Raw genomic sequence first — 6,000 nt, forward strand, 5'->3', positions numbered from 1 at the left:
GTTTATGAGAACCTATGGTATTTAGTGATGATGGTATCCATGTGGAAAATAGTCTATTTAAAGAGGAAAATTAAACCATCCTATATCCATCTTAACTCCGGATTTACCAAGTGTCGAGAGAGATCAAATACTTTTTCACTCCCAAATAGATTTTCATCTCAAGGTACTTGATCCCTCTTGACACTTGGTAGATCCAAAATTGAGATGAATCTAAACTGGTATTATCCTTACTTTCAAGTAAACACTAAATTATAATAAATTTTGTCACTTTCAAAAATGAATAGTTAAAATAATTATTAACATAATTTTTAATAAAATCATTTAAAAAAAATCAATAAATAACCAAAATTATATTTATGGCCGATAGACATATATATATGAACTTTAGATGGAAGAAGGTTTGTTGATTTTTTTTGTATTTTTTTAATTGATGGCCTAGATTGATTCTCAAGAGAATATGCTCAACATATGCTTAGTCTTAATGCGTATCAACCACTATAGTGTATTACAGAGTTTGTTAGGTTGCATTGACTTCTAATAAATTTAAAAATTATATTTTGGCTCCTCGCCCACAATTTCCAAGGGATTTGAGATTATTCCAATTCTAATAACTTCTCCAATGATAAGTTCCTCATTATTATTTATAACGTTCATTTATATAATAAGCAAATTTTATTTAGCAAAATGGTCCATTACTTTTAATAAATTTAGAAAATTATATTTGTGCCATGTGGCTCTCCACCCATCAAATTTCCTAGGGATTTGAGATTATTCCAATTCTAGTAATTTCTTCCATGAGAAGTTCTTCATTATTATTTATAACATTTATTTATATATAAGCAAATTTTATTTAGCAAAATGGTCAATTTTACAATAAAATGTGTAATTTATTTTTTTCCTTAAGTTAAAGTTGACCCATAACCTTTTTATACATGCTTAATCGGGTAAATGTATGCATTAGTAAAATATCCTTCATATTGCAATAGTTTTTTGATTATGTTTATGAAAACCATATGACATGCATTTTGCCGGTCAAATTCCAACCCTTCCAACCCTGAAAACAACTCCTTTATAATATAAACAGTCACTTTAAATACTATTATGATTCCCTTGCTCATGGTTCAATCAAAATAATGGCAAAGGTAAGTCTACTACTCATAAAACTTTGATGTACATGATAACTCGCATATATGATGAGTATGTATAAGGAGTTGCCAGTTTGAGTCTAATATTATAATATAAAGTTTCATGTATTTCAAATTGTCGTGGCACAACCTCATCCTGACAGTGCAGAGTGAGTGCAAAAACTCGAAAATGTTTCAAGAGAAAGAGAGAGAATGAAGGCCAACTTAGATAGAAAATGAGAAATTTTGTAGTAAACATCCACGTCTCCAAGGATTCTCTATGGATGAATTCACTACGGTGCAAATAATTTTATAGTAAACATCCACCTCTCCAAGGATTCCCTATGGATGAAGAATTCACTACAGTGCAAATAAATTCCATCTATTAAGTATTAAGATATCTCTCAATGTAGCCCTCTTCCGGTAAGTACTCTTGGTCTAACAAAAGATTAGGCCCTGGCCATATAGCTGCCAGGCTAGATAGATTTTTCATTCAAAGTTCCTTCTTGCTGCTAGGACTAGAACCAAGAATGCACATCCTGCCTAATAGCACTTCGGACCATAAGCCAATTAAGCTTGAGCTTTTAGCTCATCGGGATTTGGGCCCTATCCCGTTTCGCTTTAGCCCGATTTGGATTAAGGAGCCAGGCTTTATGCAAATTGTCAAAGATAGTTGGAACCAGTCGGTCAAAGGCTCGCCTTTCTATGTATGGGAAGAAAAGCTCAGGAGGGTAAAAGGAGCTCTTAAAAGATGGGCCAAGACCCTGTCCAATCCGGCCACTGAAAGAAAATCCTTAAAAACCTTGCTCGACTCCCATCAAAAGAGCATGGAGAAGGATGCAATCACTAAGGAAGCGATGGATCAGGAATCTCAACTGCAGCAGCGATACCACAAGGCTTGCCTTGCTGAAGAAGAATACTGGAGGCTGAAATCCCGCAATCTCTGGCTCAAAGCTGGGGATAGGAACACTGCCTTTTTTCACAAACAGACCCAGGTGAGGAAATGTTTCAACATTATCTCAGAGATCAAAGAAGAGAATGACATCTATAAAGATTTTGAGCACATAAAGAAATCTGCCTTTTCACACTTCCAAAGTTTGTATAGTGAGGACAAGGATCAGAACCAAAATACAAATCTGCTAGATGTGGTACCCTCAGTGATATCTCAGCAAACAAAGGAAAAGCTTGAGGCTAAAATCACCAAAGAGGAAGTGGAAAAAGCCCTCTTTGACATGGATCCGGATAAGGCCCCGGGACCGGATGGCTTCTCAGCTAGATTTCTCCAAGTATGTTGGCCGATCATAGAAAAGGACTTGCTCAGAATGGTTCAAAAATCTCAGAATACCCAGAAAATAGGAGGTAGCACAAATTCTGCCTTCTTAGCCCTCATCCCAAAGGAAAAAGGGGCCAACACCTTCAACAGATTTCGCCCGATCTCCCTATGCAACACCGGATACAAAATAATCACCAGAATAATTGCTAACAGATTGAAGCCAATCCTCCCCAAAATAATTCCTGAGAATCAAGGAGGCTTCATCCAAGGAAGGCAGATCGTGGATAACTACTTTCTCGTCCAAGAGGCTATTCACTCCAGTCTTCTTCGAAAAGAGCAAGGCATGGTCATTAAACTTGATTTAGCCAATGCATTTGATAGAGTAAATCATAGTTTTCTGTTGAATGTTATGAGCAAATTTGGGTTTGGAGAAAAGTTCATTAAATGGATCCGGGCATGCATCTCGGAGCCGTGGATCGCCCCTTTAGTGAATGGAATAGCCACTAATTTCTTCAAAGCATCGAGAGGTCTTAGGCAGGGGTGACCTCTCTCCCCTCTGCTTTTTGTCATTCAAGCATCCGTCCTCAGCTTCCTGTTAAACAAAAGAATGCAAGATCAGGACATTATAGGATTGTGCATCGTAAGAGGGGCAAAGAACATAAATCATGCTTCTTTTGCGGATGACACACTGCTGCTGGGACCTGCCACAATTTCCTCTGCTTCAAAATTCAAAGTGGTTCTGGATGAATTTAGCAAAGCCACAGGCAGCGCTGTCAACAAGAGAAAATGCCACATATACAGCTGGAACATTACCCCAAGAGTGCTTGCTGATATCTCAAGATGCCTGGGTTACGCAGCCTCCTCCACCTGGTCTTCATTTAAGTACTTGGGACTGCCTGTACATCACAAGAAACTCACAAGTAAAGATTGGCTACCTCTGCTGGATAAATTCAAAACAAAAACTCAAGCCTGGGGTTACTCTTGGCTAAATATTGCTGGTAAATCTGTATTGATCAAATCAGTGCTGCAAAGTCTCCCCCTTTTTCAATTTGCTGGCCTCCTTGCTCCAGCAAACATCATTAAAAAAATGGAAGAGCACATCCGGAGGTTTTTCTGGAAGGGAGGAAAGAACAATGAGAAAAAAATCCCTCTCATTAGCTGGGAAACCATATCCAAGCCGCTGTGGGAGGGGGGCTTAAAGATCAAGAACCTCTGCCATCAGAACGTGGCACTGGCAGCAAAGAACCTCTGGAAAATCACTTCCCCCAATCCGGGCTGGGCCCAAGTCGCCCTCTGGAAGAAATACTTCAGGGGCCCCCGCACCAGGTGTCTTGCAAATGTCATCCACAGGCCCAATTCAACATTTCTGAAACTCCATGCTAAGGCCGCACAGTTAATAACAGAGCATTCATATTGGATCCCAGGCAACGGTAAAAAGGTCCGAATATGGAGTGATCGAATCATGAACCAGGAGCCGATAGACAGCAGAGTCTCCCTCATCGAACTGCACAGCTGGATGGACAGTGAACGCCTGCGCACGCTGTATGACATTTCGCAGTGGAACGATGGCTCCTGGGCAGGTTGGAAGCAGTTAAACGTGCCGGATCACCTGCTAAAAGACTGCGCCACGCTCATGGACTGTCTGCACGGTTTGGCGCCCACTCATACGAGGCACAAAGATCAGAAAGGTTGGGGCACAAGTGTAAAAGGATACACAGTCGCGCAGGGTTACAATAAGCTGATCGAACGCCCATACGTTCCTCCCAATCCGGCTCCATGGAGAGGCGTATGGCGTATCCCATCACTGCCGAAGGTGGATTTCTTCGCCTGGCAGCTTTGTCATGCCAAAATCCTTACCTACGATACCCTCCAGAAAAAAGGTTATTATGGCCCTTCCATCTGCGCGCTGTGCAGAGATAATGCTGAGACAGTTATTCATCTATTCCTGGATTGCAGTTTTACCAAGCAGATTTGGACTTCCCTCATATCAAGGCCGAATTTCAAGCTTCCAGGCACTATGGCGGAACTCTTTGCAACCTGGGCGTTCATTTACCCTGGCCCAGCTTCTAAAAATCAGGTAATCAGAACAGCGTGGGCGATACTCCCTAAGATCTTAAGCTGGCAGATATGGCTTGAAAGAAACAGAAGAATTTTCAGGAACACTGATCATAGCCACAGGATCTTAGAAAATAAAATTAAATGTCAAATTAAGGAGTGCTTGGCAGATATCAAAGATGACTCAAATCTGAGTCAGCATGACATCGATTGGGGATCGACTCTAGGCCTTCGATTCCAGCCAGCCGCCAACTCCACCCCAAACATTAAAGACTGGCAGATAAGGAAAACTGAAGAAGAAATGCAAGGCTGGATCAAAATGCATGTAAGGCATGCCCTCTTTTTTGACGGGGCAGCAAAGGGTAATCCGGGCAAAGCTGGGGCAGGAGGAGTCGTTCTAAATCAGATAGGAGAAAAAATTCACTCCTATGCCTGGGGTCTAGGACATGCCTCCAGCGTTCAAGCGGAGGCCTTAGCCCTCCTTCAAGGTCTCCAGACCCTCAAGGATCTAAACATAAAAGAAGCAATCGTCATAGGAGACTCTCAGATCATCATCAGCGCAATGGCTACCAAATCCTCAGCTTCGGACCTTAATCTAGCAAGATTGATAACCAGAATCATAGGCTTGGAAAGCCATTTCCAGAACCTAAGATACTACCATGTGTTGAGAAATCACAATAAAGAGGCGGACAGAGAAGCCAACAAAGTTGTCCTCCTCCCTGCTGGAATCAAGATGAAAGACGGAAAAGAAACATGGGAACCCATTCCATAGCCAGTCCATCGTCATGTTTTATTGCTGGTTGTTAAATAAATTCGTTTGCATCTTCAAGGGGGGAAAATCACTGATTTGGAATATATGGACCCAATGGTACTCAGGAATTCTGCATGCCCCAGCTGCACACTCAGTCACTTCAGAGTGTGGCTCCAGGGCAATGAGTTCCCCTATGTAACAAGATTTTCGGCATTCAGGCCAAGATGAATACAATCGTCCCATAACCGTTATTGTTAAAAAAAAAAGATATCTCTCAATGTATAAATTTCATCTATTCTAGTATTAAGATATCTCTCAACCTCTTCGAAGATCAGATTGTGTACTCCAATTTTCTGCTTAGGATGGAAGAATGTGGGCTACAAGCTATGAATATTATGTATTCTTCAATTAATAACAAAGTTTTCCATACCATATATGACAAGGTATTTTCCTATAATCGTGGTAATAACTTATTTCCTTGTTTGCTTTACACATACATATATTTGTACACAGGTGTCTGATAGTGGAAAATTTAATGTGGACAACCTCTATGAGAATTTTGGGCATTTGATATTGGATCACGAGGCCAACTTACAGGCCCTTTCTCTCAAAAGGAATATGTGTAGCCGCACAAATGAGGAGTACAAGGTTTGACTAGCTTATGGCAAGAATCTCCACGAGATCAATTATGAGTCCATTATAAATTTAGTAACTAAGTGTGGTTTATTAGTGAATGATTTGAAGGGTGCTCTATGGAATATTTATTTACTTTTCAAATACAAATGTATAAAAGTAGC

The sequence above is a fragment of the Pinus tabuliformis genome, chromosome Q (assembly GCF_031772625.1).
Source record: "Pinus tabuliformis cultivar Carrire ecotype Pingquan chromosome Q, CPIR1, whole genome shotgun sequence".
Classification (NCBI taxonomy): Eukaryota; Viridiplantae; Streptophyta; class Pinopsida; order Pinales; family Pinaceae; genus Pinus; species Pinus tabuliformis.